Source organism: Dipodomys ordii, unplaced genomic scaffold, assembly GCF_000151885.1.
Source record: "Dipodomys ordii isolate 6190 unplaced genomic scaffold, Dord_2.0 Scaffold25, whole genome shotgun sequence".
Lineage (NCBI taxonomy): Eukaryota > Metazoa > Chordata > Mammalia > Rodentia > Heteromyidae > Dipodomys > Dipodomys ordii.
This window is the reverse complement of record NW_012267241.1, coordinates 4,107,647-4,125,030: the sequence shown is the minus strand read 5'-3', so window position 1 is coordinate 4,125,030 and position 17,384 is coordinate 4,107,647.

The following is a 17,384-nucleotide window of genomic DNA, read 5'->3' as shown; positions in this document are numbered from 1 at the left end:
GAATTTGCAGTGGATCCTCAACAATACATTGAATTAGTAATAATAATAATAATAATAAACTTCCCACAAAGAAAAATCAAAATAACATGATTTAGTTAGTGAAGTATGCTGAATATTTAACATAAATTTAACAGAAATACTTCAAAAAATCTTGGGAAAAAATATAATTGGATGAAAAATATGCTGATTCATTCCATGGCCAGAATTTTCCTGGCTCCTAAATCAAAGATAACACAAAGAAAGAAAATTATAAATCAATATTTCTTACACACTGGATGCTATTTTTGTCATTATAGCATTTTTAACTCATAAATATATTATGAAGCCTGTACATCATTGAAAGGGGAACTTACCTCCAAAATGCGGTATCAGTTGACTGTATGAAAATCAATTCATGTAATAAACCACTTTAGTCGAATTGGGCACAAAACCCACATGATAATTTCAATAGATCAGAAGAAGGATTTAACAAAATCCAATATCATTTTGTGATTTATAAATGAAAAAGAATAATAGCATTCAAGAAAATAGAGATGGAGGAACATACAAAAGAAACAAAAAAATCACATAGTACATTAACAACAACAACAAAACGCTATGTTGGAAATGATTTGTACAGCTTGGGGTGAAGGAGAGGCAAAGTAGGAGAAAAATGAGGGAAGGGGTAACAAGTTTGATAAGAAATGTACTGATTACCTGACATATGTAACTGTAGCCCCTCTGTACATCACCTTGACAAAAAAAAAAAAAGAAAAATGGGGATGGAACAGAAACAGCATTAATTTGATAAAGCACATCTACATAAAATCCACAGTAACATGGTACGTGTGAAACACTGAATGTTTATGCCTTCAGAGTTTGCACTTGAGCTACTAACCAGGAAAATTAGACAATAGAAGAAATGAAAGGTGTACAAGTTAAAAAGAAAGAAGTGAATCTACCATTTGTAGATGACATAATCTTATACAGAGAAAATCCTGATGCCTTCTCCCAAAAGGACTTTGCATAATAAAATTCCACAAGGATATAAGATGGAAAATCAATAAGTAAAAAATCAATTGCACCTCTGTACATTAACAATGCTTAAAAGGGAAAATTTTAAGATGATTAAACTTACAATAATATCAAAAGCCTAAAAATACTTAGCAGTTAAGTTTTACCAAATAAATATACAGTTTATACTAGAAATAAAATTACTGATAGAAAATTGTACAAGTAGCAAATAAATGGAACACTTTCCAAATTGATATAATGTTAGCATGTTCCCCATTCAAAATTCACGTTAATTTCTTGACAAGCAAGCACATCTTATAAAAGTCACATTGCAACTCAGCAAGTCCTAATAGCCAAAACAATGTTGATAAAGAATACAGTTATAAGTCTCACACTTCCATATTTCAATTTTTACTGAAAAACTTAGATGATCATTGTTTTGATCAAAAGTGCAATTTTATAGAATATGAGTTATATCTCAATTTTTAAAACTATATATTGCCTACATTTGGTTTCTATGTTTATTTTTTTCTTGGGTACAACCCAAATTGGAACTTTTTTCAAATCATTTGTCACTACAACCTCTTTTTAGGCAACTGGAGAAATAGGAGATTTATTGAACGTTAAGCTTTCTGACATGGTTCCTCATAAGGTGTCAATCACAAATTTATTTTTAATGTTATTTTATTTTATTGTAAAGGTGCTGTACGAGGGGTTACAGTTACATAAGTAAGGCAATGAGTATATTTTCTTGCCAAACAATGTTACCTCCTCCCTTGTTTGCTCCCATTTTCCCTCCCTCCGACTCTCCTCCCCCCCAAGTTGTAAACTTCATTTCCAACATGGTGTCTTGTGAATATCACTGTTGCATTGGTTCACCCTTTGTCATTTGTCTCCCCATTTTGTTATTGCCCCTACCCCTCCCCAAATCAGAGAAACATACAGACATAGGGTACCAAAGTCAAAAACAGTGACAAATGATGCTAATAGAAATGAACTCCAAGAAATGAAAACAAGAGGATTATCTTATTTTATTGTTTGCATAATCCAATATAAACTATTATGCCTATACACCTCATCTCAAGTGTAGTGAGTCAAACTAGAGGCATTAGTCCAGCTGAAGTACCAAATGTGTTTTTTAACATTGGTAGTTTTTAAAAGTTTCTCAAATCAAGATGATCTAGAACTATCTATATAATAGTCTTTTGGAGGTTGAAAGTAAAAGACTACCTTACTCTCTGGACAATCTTCATAGAGTGTAATAACATACATTGTCTCAGAACAGTGAAAGAAACTTGGTAAGACAGAGATAAGAAAAAATTAAAGGAGATGTTGGTTCACCCAACCCATAATCATTAGAGTATTTTATTATGATTCAGGTACTAACCTAGAAAAGGAAGAATTTAAAATAGGCAGTTCTAAGTAAAATAGTTAATAATACAGTTCCAAAAGATGTGTGCCAGAGATAATGTGTTTGTCTCTTTTAGTATCTACCTAACCCTCTCTGATGTGGACATTGAATTTTACATAAAATAGCATACAGATCAAGGAAGTTAGATAACTTGCCCACAGTAAATAAGTTTGCAAAAGACAGCATATACCTTCTTACTCCAGTGGCATAATTATATATCATGCCATGCTAGACACAAAATTCCTTACAAAGCAGGGCAGGTAACCCTAACCAACCAGGAATTTAAGAGAGAACTTAAATCCCAGCAGGAAAAATGAATTCTGTGTTATAAAAATAAGGGCATTATCTTATGGTTACCTAGTACAGAAGCACATCAGAGAGCATGTATTGGCTGAAAGCACTGATGTTACTTACCTCTGCTGGAACAAAGCTAAGGAGAGATGAACTTAATGACAGAAGGCCATCATTAGTTTCAGCTGAGAGGGGTTGATAATGGCGGGTCATTAGAAACCAAAGCCTGTGATATAATGTGTTTGGAGGTACATATAGCAAGTCTTTATACATACTTCAGAAATTTAGATCTTATTTTTCCCCTGAAATATCTGCTAGCATTCAAAGGGAAATCTGCCTTTCTTCCTCTAATAGATAACAAATCTGGCAGGCAAAGAGAAAATACAAACATTCTTTAATTCATTTTTTGAGTGCAATAAATGTTACCTTTATTTGATAACTTCTAATGAAGACAAGAGACATCAGTGATACAGACAAACCATTGAGTTGAGAACAGAAATATCAACATAGGCACAATCTCCTAATTTTCTCATCTTTTTGTACATTAGTTGGTTAATGGACTTGAGCCAGGATATCTACACAGACAAAACAAAGTGGATAATTGAGCAATTATCTGATGAATTTAAACACTAAAGAAAGCAACTTTGGATAATTAAGATTTCATTTTAAACTGTTGGAGCATCTTTCTTTGGGGGAAAGTTATGAAGACAGTATTGGGCATAGGTGTGTGAATATGCCTCTGCTCACTGTATTTTAGAACCACCTAAACAGGATGATCAGCACTCATGAATGATCACCACCTTTGGGCTGTTGGCTGTAAAAGCGTAACTAGGAAAGTCCTTCTAGAGCTGTCAGTAGATAAGTAAGAGTTGGTAAAAATCTTATCTTCCCCGCTTTTCTGGAAGTTTAGTGAAGTAGAACCACACCTGTGATAAACTCTGGTTCATACTTGCATTGCACTGATACAATATACGGTCATCATAGACCCCTTCACATCAGCATCCTTGCTTTGGGACCACCTCTCTCAAGGCAAGAAGATGTGGTGGAGAGATACTTGGTAGGAACTAAGTCTTGCTATAGAACACTGACTCATAACTTGTTTCCATGGAGCTTTGAAATCGGACAACTTCTTTGCATAGAATCAGCCCTTTTATCTCAGTCTTAGTCTTACTTATTTTTTAAGTATTTCTTACCCCAGAAAGTATTATTATTTTCTGTGCCTGATAGCTGAGAAGACTGGACTATGGAGAAAATGATCACCTGGCCAAAGAATTGGTAGATAAAGCACCACCTCCAACATCTTTTTAATCCTCAAATTGTTGTATGTAATGACTTCAATATACCGTTGAGTAACTTATTGCCTCAAAAATGAAAACAAACTTCCTTTTAATTTGTTATCCCTCTTGTGGAACGTTTCATTGCAATATGGACTACAGCAATAAGGTTATTATGTTACAGTCATGTTTCTGATCATATCATAGAGTAACGGAGTATTTATAGTCATAATTTTTCTACTGGACCATAATGATTGAATCTACAAACCAGTCTGCACTCAAGAATTAATCATTAAGGTTAGCAAAAGAAATGATTCAATACATGTTATTTTCCTTGAAATAGACAATTACCTGAACAATAAAAATGAACTCAATCATATATACATATTAATTCAAATAGTCTAAGCAGATCAGAATAGAAATTTAACCATACTTTCCTGGTTGAAGCAGATTGAATATTGACACTTCCGAAAATTCAAACTTCCCTGAAAACAAGACAGTTTTCACACAAGTTCAACTCTACAGGACACTGCCTATATGAACATAGCCAAAATTTCTGAAATTTAATAAGCCACTGCAAAACATTTATCAAAATCTAAACTCTAGATAAAAATATAAAACATAGCATTTGTTTCTGCAGGCATTTACTAAAGACTCTATCCTAGATAACTCATAAGCAAGGAGCAATGTAATAATATTAGAGATATAAGTGATTAAGGATAAATATTAATTCTAAGAAATAAATTATGTAGCTTTTATGACTTCCTAAGGAGTGAAACCAGCAGGAAATGGTATATGCACAGATATCTAGCACCAACCATAACAAATAATGAAGTACAAAATACTTTGTTCTAAATTGAGAAATGAAGGATGTTAAGTGGCACTATACTAGTGCAGATTTTTTCATGTGAATGGGGAATTCTATATTACTTCTATATTAAAATCTGTTTTCCAACAGCTCAGAACTTCTCCCTTTTGTGAAATATGGACAATGAATTTTAAAAGAATTAAACATCCGTACTTGAAAAGCAAGGCAAGAAATGAATCATACATAAATTTCCAGAATGAGAAGGAATTATATGTCATATATAATATCAAGTGGCAATACTAGGACACTAGATTGGGCAAGAATTACTATGAAAAACTGCCTGGTTTAAATGGCAATTAAGGATTTAATGGGGGAAAGTAATCAGGAATATGGGTGATCTAGCCAGTAAAAGAGCATTAAGTGGGTAATACAGTACTCAAAATATGCCCTGTGAATATTCATGAGTTTATCTTATTGTGACTTATCTACATGGTGATTTTTTCCTGTAAGAAAACATTTGACTAAAAGAAAATAGCTACTGAGCTCCCAAATATAATAAAAACCCTTATAGTAAAGGAAGCATAATTAAGGGTTATATTTTAATGATAAACAGCTAAAGAATTTGAGAATAGTACTCTAAAACTTACAATAGTGATTTAACATTTCTGGAAAATCTATGCAAGTTTTTATGTTCAACCCAACAATTCAGAAGCCATCTGAAAAGTGGTTGGTTAAAACATGTAGAAATATCCTTTGCTCCTTGTTTTAACCATCTTCGTGAAAGTAATAGGGCTTGAACTAGCATCTTGTGCTCCTGATCAACTTACTTGTCAGTGTCTCAGTACCAGTGTTCTTAAACCACACCTTCAGCTTATCACTGAACATTTTTGAATAGACTTGTTTACTTGAGATAATTATTTTAAAAAAGAAAAGGTGTCTCAAGCTCATAGCTGTAACTAACTACCCAAGTGGCTGAAATCTAAGGATTGAGGTTCATAGCCAGAATAGTCTATGAGAGTCTTCAATTAACCACCAAAAAGTCAGAAGTAGAGAAGTGGCTGCGTCAGTGGTAGAATATTAATCTTGGGCAAAAATTTCAGAGAAGCCAGGCACTGGTGGCTCACACCTGTAATCCTAGCTACTTGGGAGGCTGAGATATAAGGATCGTGGTTCAAAGCCAGCCTGGGCAAGGAAAGTCTATGAGCCTTATCTCCAATTAACTGCCAGAAAACCAAAAGTGGTGCTGTGGCTCAAGTGGCAGAGCACTTACCTTGAGCTGAAGAGTTAAGGGACAGCACCCAGGCCCAGAGTTCAAGCCCTACAACTGACAAAAATAAAAGAAAATAAAATCTCAGAGACAATAGCCAGATTATGAGTTCAAGTCCCAAGACCAGCAGAAAAGAAAAGGAAAAACACTATAAAAACAAGTTTCTGATATGTAAAATGTATTGATGTCCAAGTTAAGAAAAGTCAGTTATTTTTGCTGTTGTGAAACTATCTGTGGGAAACAAGCAAATAACCATAAAGAAAACCAAAGCAGCAACAGACGTTTACTAAAGGAATCAAAGATCAAGTAAGAAAATGACATGATTGCAGTGGATATGGAAATCAGCAGAGCTAAAATGTCCCTGTGCAAAGGAAATGTGGGTTGCACTTAACTCGTGTAAAAGAACATGCTGAGAAAATGCATTCAGTTTGACCTGGATTATCCAGACAGGTTCTCTAAGGCTGTGTCTGTGTATCTCTAACTGGTATGAGAAGATTACATAAATGCACATGTGAGTTTGTAGCCACAGGACTTGCTTGTGAACCTACTGTCAACACCATTTTCTTCTTCTACTTTTGCTCTAAACCTAACAGTCAGAAAGACTGAATATCTTTGTCTTTAGAAGATAGGTGATCATGGTTTCAGCATCTGAAAACATGTCTCCCGGCTTGGGTAGTGTTCAGAGAGTAAAGCTTCTAAGCTTTACTTCATAGACATGATAAAGAACATTCCTCTATTTTTGTTTGTTTGGCATCATAATCAAGAACACATTTGACAGCCAAAATTTCAACAAGGAACATTCCCCCCTTTAGCTTAGTAGAAAGAAAAATCTTCACCATATCTTAAGAAACTCTGTCTCCCTCAGCCATAAATTAAGGTCCAACTTTCCTCCCAAACCAATTAATGGAATGTGGGGCTCATAATAAGTTCTGTTCAGTATTATAAAAAAGTATATTTCTCTTCAACCATATACTTACATAAATTAGAGATTTGCAGATCTCTAAAGTTAATGAGAAGATGAATGTGTTATATGTTTTGAAACTTAACAAGAACTCCAAATATTCTTCATTTCCATCAAAAGGAAAATTCTTGGTCGGTTTGCTTGGGGGGGAAGGGGCGGGAAATACAGGATCATGAGGGAGATGTGGATACTTATAATTAATACACCCTGTGAATGTCAGCTTCAGCATACCTTTTCCCTCCGCACTTGTCATGGTGTCCCATTCATCCTTGAGGGATCCATCAATTCACACAGAAGCATCAGGAGGCCAGAGAGAAAGTTTGTCTTCATTTCTACCTTCCTTCCAAGGTTAAGTACCTTCAGATAACATTCAAACTAAAATAGGGAACTTGGTTTTTTTTTCCTGAAGTTTCAGTTGTGGAGTATAAAAATGAAAGAAAGAAAAATCAATTCTAAAATGAGGGCGATACATAGTTATAAAGGTCACAATAATCCTCAAGCCGCTGCAGTGTTAGTGGCCTTGAGGTATCTCAGCTTCTTGACATGGGTCTGTGAAGAAATGGGCATGGGACATGCTGAACACCAGCAAATAATGACATATCCTTACACTTCTATTGATAAAGAATCTATTCACTCATAAAATGATCCGTTCTGTGGGCTAGAAGACATGAAAGCAAAAGAGAAGCTAAGCCAAGGTACTATTTTGTTTTTCTTTGTGTACCCAAGAATTAAATCAACTCTTTCTTTATTTTAATACAGTATTAAAAACTTTTGTAGTAGTTGGTAAAATATGACTTTTGTTTAACCTCACATTTGTTTACTTGCAATCCTTTTTTATTTAAATTTTATTGTAAAGGTGTTGTTCTGATGGGTTACAGTCATATAAGTCAGGTAATGAGTACATTTCTTTTTGAATAGTGTTACCCTTCCCTTATTTTCTCCCATTTTTCTCCTTCTGATCCATGACCCCTCCAAGTTATAAAGTTAATTTCCAATATACTATCCAGTGAGTATTACTGCTGAATTGATTCACTCTTTGTCCCATTGTTTCTATGATTCCTCTTTTCTTCCCCAAATCAGATAAATTTATATACAAGACAAAGGGTACAGAAATCAAAAACAGTGACAACAAGGAATAAACCAAAGAGAAAAAGAAAGAGAGAAAAAAGAAATTACTGCAAACAGTACAATAAGATATCTTTTTATTTAAACATAAATTCATGTTTGTCTTTTGCCTGTTTTCCATAATCATGGCTTCCTTCTAACATCCTTTTGAGCTAAGGTTTTATCAGATTTCGAAACCAACATGTTTATATTTTCTCAAAATAACTTAACGTTCAGAATTATAATCTGAGTTTTTTTTGAGATTTATCTCCACAATTTCCTCAATCCCAACCTAATGATGTATACAGTTTTTGATGTCAAGAGATTCTTATACTTCCTTCTTTATGTTATTCTTTTTCCTTCAATTATCTGATTTTGCTTTTCCCTGGCCTTCATATCTGCCATCAGCAATGAAAACTAGAGCCGCTCTTCCTACATGTGTGCCCTTGCCAGCATTGTCCAATGCCATAATCTGACCTATTACTCCAACAATCACTCAAATTCCATGTGTATTTTATTTCTTATACTCATAAAGATCTCCTCAAAAAAAATAAAGAAGACATGGGAGAGCTCCACAATCTTCCCGAAAAGCAAGGAATCTTCCTGGAAAGCAAGGAATGGTAGGTTTCTGTCCTTTTTTTTGTAATTTGTCAGAACTGAGGCATGAACATAGAGCATCTCAATTGCTCACTCCTTCAGCTTGCTTACTTTTTTCAGCCTGTTTTGTTGTTGAGGTTGTTGTTTTGCTGGTTAATTGGAGATAGAGTCTCATAGAAGCTTTCTTTCCTGGCTAGCTTCAACCCACAATCCTCCAGTCCTCAGACTCCTGTGTAACCAGGATTACAGGGTAAATATCCAGTGCCAAGCTTCATTTATTTCTATTAACATAAATAATGACATGAAGTGTTTCAATGTGATATTTGCATGAATGCATATAAGCACTCTGATCAAAATTACCACCTCTACATTACCCTTCTTCACCTTCCTCCTTCATTTAAACATGTTTTAGTGCGCTTCCTTATGCTATTCTCATGCATACATGTACAATCAAGTCACATTAGCATTACTTTTAAGTCTATATTCTGAATATGAGTGAAAATGTGCAATACTTATTTATTTATTGTGCATAGTTCAGGGAACCTGAAACCAAGTTTTTTTTGCAAACAATGGAGAAAGATCAAGCACTATGGAATGTCTATGAGAAATACTTCAACTTTCTGGGTTCTTTATCTACCCCTTGCAATCAGATATTCAGAAACAGCACCGATTAAGTGTGATAAATGGGCATGTGTGTTTCACAATGCCTTCTAGATGATTCTGATGCACCCTTACTGCCCCCTCCCATTTGGGGGGACTTTGGGGGCACTTGTAATTTAGAATTGTCCCTCTGTCTTCTTTATTATCAATCTCAAGGTGGCAGGGTCACGTTATCCTAAGGTTCTGATCTTTTTTTCTTTCTTTTTTCTTTTTTTTTTTTTGGTCAGTCATGGAGCCTGAACTCTGGAGCCTGGGCACTGTCCCTCAGCTCTTCAGCTCAAGGCTAGTGCTCCACCAGTTGATCCACAGAGCCACTTCTGACTTTTTCTGCTTTAGTGGTGCTGAGCGCTCTACCACTGAACCACCTTCCCAGCCACAGGTTCTGATCTTTTTTAAAATAAAGATGAATGATAAATATGGCCAGTAATTCCAGCCACTGGCAAAGCAGGAATAGGACAAGTGGACTTTGAGGTCAGCCTAGGCAGTTAGCAGGAGTTTACACCTAAAACCAAACCAAAAATGACTGAGGGGCTGGATTGAACCATAGAGCAGGTGCTTGAAAGCACAAGGTCCTAGGCTCAATCCACAGCACTGAACAAAGAAAAACTAGTTAAGAATATTAATTTCCTTTAGTATCTAATAACAATTAATTACCAGATTACATTAAGTATGTAGCTTCTAGGCTTAGTGTAAAGAATTCTCCAATGTAAGATATATATATATATATATATACACACACACACACACACACACACATATATATATATATATATATATATATATATATATATATATATATATGAATTCCATCCCTGCTTTTGTTCTATCATCTGCAAAAGAAAAGCATTTTCTTCTTTGACCATATGCATGAGCTCTACAGCAAACTTTTGAAGACCAGTAACTCTGTGTTTCATTTCCTCTTATTTTAGTTCAACTGTCTTCCACCATTCCTACACTCCATTTCCCCACTGGTGGACATTCTGAAGTTGTAAACATCTCCTGGTCTATTATTATCCAGCTATATTGAAAACAAATTATGCCCTTTTCTTTATACATCTTGTCCTGTGAAGTCTCAACGGACGATTGAAAATTATACTTTGTGTACGTATGTTTAAATACCATCGTTTTTCTCTTCCACCAAAGTAATTTCTTTAGTTTAAATTCCCAATATTGTCTCCAATTTATATTATCTTTGGTTTCTTTCAAAAATTCCTTTATTCTCTCTACTGTAATTTAAAGAGTTAGTCTCAAAATCCTTTTAGTATGTCTGGCAAAGGGAAGACTAAAATTAGTATTACAGTGGATGAATCAGACATCTTCCATGCCTACTTGATACATACATTGTTTCTACAAGGTTCTTGAAGTTTCCAATATTTATTGAAGTGTAAGATGAATGATATACCCTCTTAGGTTCCTTGTAAATACCACCATAAATTCCATGGAAATTCTCCTCTTTCTGGGGTTTTGGGATGTAGACCCTGAGGAACAGAAGGAAAGAGTTGTTCAATAGATGCAATTTCTGGCTCCCTCTCCTCCTTTAAAGCTGAGATAACAAAGTTTACCAGACGCTCAGGGCACAGCATTTAGTCAAAGTATTTACTTCAAGTTGTCAGAGGCAAGAGGCTAAGAAAGAGATTAAATTTATAGTTCAGGGACATGATTTTTACATAATCTAACTAGAAATTCCTTGAAAGCAGACATATGCTGTTAAAAACAACTACTACCAAAAGCAAAATCAGCCGATGGGGCCAGGATCTTCTACTTAGCCTTGCACTTTCTCAAAACCAATACAACTATGGGCCTGTTTTAAGCTAGGATATCCCAGGAAAGTAGATGGTCTGGAAGAAAAATTCAAGCCATCAAAGGTTAAAAAGGTATCACCAGGCTTTAATGTAATTAAATACTTTTAATCCTGAAGAGCAGACAAGAAACATACTAATATTGTTCATCATAAAGGAATAAGTTTAATCCTAAATTAAGTCTGAATTTTCCCCTTTTTCATGTGATGACTATCATGTATACTCCCTGCCTATTTATGGTTCATTAGAGCTTGGAGAAAAAACACAAAACAAACACAAGGCTCAGGACCATGAAGAACCATGAAATTGTTATGCAGGTACATTCCATTTGCTGTTTACAACGATGTGACTTCATGAGTTTTTTAATACCCAAAATGGTATATATAACTATTCCTTCTCAACAGGACAATTCATGTCACTCATAAGCACACATATAAAATAGAATCACTACTAAAGTAATGGCTTTGAAAAAGTTTGGAGAAGAAAGTGATAGAGGTAGTCTGGCATAAACACAATATCAATACTAATGATAACATTGACTTATGTAATAATATTAACTCAACTCTTCCTGCATGACAGTTGCTGTATTAATTAATCCCTATATCACATTGCTTTAGTTACCAATCAGAAGTTCATCGTATGTTTTAGTATAGAAATTATAACCTGTACAGACCAGAACCTCAACCTAAAATTTCTTGGACATTCTCAACAGCATTCTGAGTAGACAAAGAAGGGAAAATAATTAAGCCCACAGAAAACAGTGCAAACTAAGCTCAATAGGATTAGAATATCTCAACTTGGAGAGAAACGTGCACAGAAGAGATCGGATGAGGACAGGTTCTACAAGAAAAACTTCCATATCACTGTATAAACGCAAGACTGTATGGACTTCTGTTTTCCCCACAAATTCAGCCTAAGGAAGTGGTAGGTACTTTGCAACAAATACTTAAAAGCTGCTTTTGCTGAAAAGTTCTGACTCCTTACCTGGACCTACAATTTTACTGAAAGCAGGATAAAAGTGGTATCTCAGCCTCAAGTTTGTATTAGTGTCATCAGATTTGAGCCATTCATTCCTCAAGAGTAAAGGCCCCAACTTGTTTTATTCTTGAGACAGAGTGGTTGGGCTAAGCACCTACAACTGATGTCTATGACTATCTTTGACCAACAGAATGCACCAGTAATTAGAATTATCTCTGACCTTCATCATTTCTTGACTGTATTTGTCAAACAAAGACAGTGGCCAAGACCAGGAGTTCAGACTTAGGGCCCAACAATCTCTTATAATATATTCAAACTATTGTCATTTTTACACATGAACAATAGGACATTTGACAGGCTATTTCATTAGCTCAAATCTCAGTGTCTACATCTTCTAAATGGAAATAGTAACAACAAGCATGTCATAGAGCTATCTTGAGGATTAAATGAGATGGTTCCCACAATGTATTTAGCACTGGTCCTAACACAGAGCAAGTACTTAATGAACATTAGTTCTTAGCACCACTGAACTGTGTAAGACACAGCTCTAGTAATCATGAATCTATAAATAAATAAGGTTCAAAATGAGACTAGAAACACATTTTTACTGTACAGAAAGAATGACATAGAATTGTTAGCTTGCCTTATGTTCCTAGATGGGGGAGGAGAAAATTGCTGCATCTTCCCACTTTTCATACTAAATCACAGGAACTTGGAATCCACAAGAAAAAGAATTTCTAAAAGTCTCACAAAAAGGAGAGCTTTAGCAACTATTTCTTTTAACATCACAGTGTAAATTAGAGACAAATGGAAAATAGGAGAAGAAAAGCAACTCCTGCTTGACAGCAGGGATAAAAGATGAGTTCAAAGCTGGTGGCATATTTGTGCATATTATATGCTATCATCTGGAAAAATATCAGTGGTCATGTCATTTGGGTGGACATGATAGGTATGATTTATTACTTCAACATGTAAAGATGTGGTTCATGCCTATCCAAAACAATGGGTCATCATCAAGACTTATATTGGTCAGGCATACATTTCAATTTTCTGCCTTTACCCACTCATGAAGAGTTGGTAACTTTTAACATTTCAAGGAAGAAGGCAAATGAACATAGTCCCTTAATATCTCCTTATTTTTATAACGTAATGTGTAAAACAAGATGAGTAGGCAAAAGCTTGTTGCTCTGGCTTTCACTTGGCTCCCTGCTTCCAATTTCTGAATTATTAGCATATTTAGTATCTTTCATTCTCCCATCTCTTCATATATCTATCCTGCCTTACTTACAAGTAATTCAAGGAATACCCCCTGCTCAGCTCTTCATAGCCCTCAAAACTGGATCATGCATAGTGATATGTTTGCCTGTAAATGACTAAAAAAAAAAGGACTCGGCACAATTCTTCTCTGTAGATGTAACTAACAAAAGTGAGAAACACTGTGTGTGAAAGGAAAGGGAAGTTTGGGGCAGGTGATGGAGGTAATCCACAGAATAGAAGGAACAGGGATGGACTAAGTACTGCATATACCAAGCTCTTAATGTTCCCAAAGAACTTATACCTAAGTGACAAATGGTACAGTTACATTCATTTCATTTATTTATCTCAACTAAATTAGGGCATCTTTCATGTCTAAAGTTATCTTCAAATTCAGAAATTTCAAATGTTGGTTTGCCTTTCCTCCTTCTCCAGGCAATTCCATCATTGCCCCACACACAGGACATAATCTTTCTCTCTTTAATTAGATTGATCTTCCTCACAATTACCTTTGCATTCTTCCTAATTTCTTTCTTTCCTTGTTCTACATTTTTTCCCAGCTTTATGGAAACCTACTGAAGAACAAATATTGTGCATTATTTATTTAAGGTGTGAAGGGTAATCATTTTCTGTGTGTATACATTGTGCAATAAGTGTCACACACAAATGAATCAACATGTCCTGCAACACAGTTACCCAGGTATGGGCACCTGAGTGCATATGTGTTAAGTATACTTGTGGGATGATATTGGTCAAAGAGTACAGAAGTGTCCTCTGTAACTATGTTCCTTAGTGTTTCTGAAAAGCAACACACAAGAGGAAAGCAGAATAAATTCATCTAAATTATGAATGGTAGTCACCTTCTTGATCTTGACAGGATTATTGCTTTAAAAGGTATGCTTAAAATATACACAGTATTTTTTAATCACAGGGTACATGTAAAACCCAAATTGTACTCTAGTCTGTGAAAATCAAGCTCATTCCTACATTGAAGGAAAACAAAATATTAGACAACAGAAGAGGTAGAGGAGTTTTCCAGCAATGCTCACTCATGTCTATTCAGGTGGCATGTCCCATCCACCATTTCTTATTTGGGAGAGTCCTATCATAGTATTGCAAATGTTATACATTTTTGATGTCTTACACATATTTAGAATTCTAATTTGGGAATCTTTGCCAATGGATTTGAATTGTGCCTTCTGAGAAGATAATGGTTCTGAGAAGATAATGATTCTGAGAAGATAATGATGATTCCAGGAAAATTGGTGTGGTAAAGTAGTCTAAAGGCCAATGGCTTTGAAATCATTGACATGAAGATAACCAGGTGGACAGAAAGATTCTGATTTTTCATCTCAGTTAGGGATTTACAGGCCCCCTGATGAAAAGGACTCAAGCCACAGCTCTGAGGACTGCTCAATAAAGATGTTTTCTCAGTATGCGGCAGCAGTTAAAAAGCAAATAGGGCTTCCAGGATATAACAGAATGATTGGACGATACAGTAGCACAATGTACAATGAAGCCTTTTTATTTTTTCAAAAGGATTGGACATCTGCCATCTTACCACCTGAAAGCTACAAGGCAGGTTGAAAGAATCCCAAGTGCTGCATCTGAGACAGCTTGAAGTGAGGATGATCTATTCTGAATGTCTGGAAAGGCAGTCAGATGGAAGGAAGGATCAAAATTATGAAAGCCCTGGTGAAAGCTGATCAGATTCTCTTCTCTACTGGCTTAGTGCTTCAAAACAACCAGAACCTCATTTTATTAAAATGCTCATCGCTGTCAGTTCAAGAGATGGGAATCTGTTAGACAGCATTGCCTAAAAGGCATTGTTAGGGATTCTGGCAGGACTCTCAGGCCACCTGACCTAGACAAGACTCTTGCTTATGCATCCTCCTAGCACAACCCTGGAAGCTAAAATACATTTCGAAGACAAGTCAGGCTGACTTCTAGATTAAATTCCCCTGTCCATTGTTGTGTGCTTCACCGAATGTGGTAAGCTGAGCATGAACTTGAGCAAAGGGCTGTTGAGCAAATAAAAGCAGATAAAGAATGTTAAAAGGACTTAAAAAAATTTATAAATTGCAAACTGTCAGACCATCTATAGCCTCAGCCAAGTCCAAATGGCTTCATTTTCCTTTTTCTAGCCTGGCCAGTCTGCTTGAGTCTCTCCCACTGGTGTTTTTTGGGATCCCATCCAGGCCATTATGAACAGATCCAACAATGTGCTGTGATCTTGAAGCTTGCAGAAAAGTTTGGGACTACTTAAATTATACCCCATTTATCTTTACCAAGGGATTCTGTATCTCTGTCAAAAGTTTCTTTTGGTCCCTAGTGAGCTAACTTGCAGCAGCTCTGCCATTTCAGAAAAATTCAGAGGTACTGTTCACAGTAAATTCCTTTCAGGAATCTTCTGTCTTCCATTTCAATTGTAATCTATTCCCTTCCATACCATGGGGCTATTATCTCTTTCTTATCTTTTCTTCCAGATATGAAGTATTGCACTGTTTGAACATCTGGAACTTCACCCCCAAGAGTACAGAGTTCTTTCCATACTCAAGCCATTTGTTATATGCCTGATTGCCGGAGAGTCACATGGTTAAACCTCCCATGTTTTGGCAACTGATGTCTGTCTCTCTCCTATTAATATTTAAGTAAAACAGTGGCTTCAGAAAACTGTGGGAGTTTCCCCCACAGTATAACCCCTGCTTTCACTGTATTTGATGTTGGTATAATTTGTGGAGGGGAAGGGGAAAAACAAGTCGTTTAAATAAGGATACAGGTGGACCCGTTGCAACAATGAGAAGTACAAGTTGTTATGTCGAATACGAACTTTACAACTTTGGTGGGGGGTAGGGAGGTTTGGGGGGGGGCTGGGAAGGGATGTGAAGGGTAAACAAAGGAGGAGGCTACAATGCTTGATAAGAAATGTACTCATTATAGGCTGGGAAGATGGCTCAGTGGTAGAGCGCTTGCCTTGCATGCTCAAGGCCCTGGGTTTGATTCCTCAACACCACATAAGCAAAAAGAAAAAAGCCGGAAGAGGTGCTGTGGCTGAAGTGGTAGAGCGCTAGCCTTGAGCTGAAGAGCTGAGGGACAGCGCCCAGGCCCAGAGTTCAGGCCCCACGACCAGATCCCCCCCCTAAAAAAAAAAAAAAGAAATGTACTCATTATCTTGCCCATGTACAGTATTTTCACAATTAAAAAAAAAACTGTGGGAGTTTTCAAGAAATCAAGAATGCCAAGGTATATGGTGTTGTGGAAAAAGTCCTGAATTTAGTGCCAGAGCTGGGACTAAAGACCAAGTTCTACAAGAGAGTTCATTTTTTGCAGTCTTTGTTTCCTCATTTGAGAATAAGAACTCTGTCTTTTCCTAGGTGTATCTTGATGACTACCTTGCCAAGAACTCTACACTATTAGCAGGCTCTACATACATGAGTTTTTTGTACACATCCCTTTACCACATCAGCAGTTGCCTGTCTATGGCCAAAAACATTATCCAAATATCATTTATCATTAGGATTCAGTTCTAGTTTCCCCCTCATCACAGATCCTTAACCAATAATCCCACCCCATTCTCATCTTTTACTTATTTTCACCTTTAAATTCTTACTGTGTTTAGGGTAATTTCTATGAGTTATTTTGCTTGGGTTTTTTAAAAATCTATTTAGATTAAAAGTTCTACAGTGCCAAGCTTGTATATGTTCCCTAAAACATTGATCATATTTGTAGATATTGTATAGGTCTTACAAGTTAAATGATGGACAATTAAAGATAGATACAATTCTTTTGACTGTAGTTGTGGCTTTTTAATTCCAGAAAATACTCTTTAGAATTCTCAATTATCATAGAAGACCTTCACTTCATAGCTCTACCAATGACATAGCCATAGTTCATAATTGTATATTTAGCTGACATGATTTCTAAAGAATGTGTTAATCTTACTGAATAAAATGTTAAATATAATAAATGATTTTAAAGTTGACACAA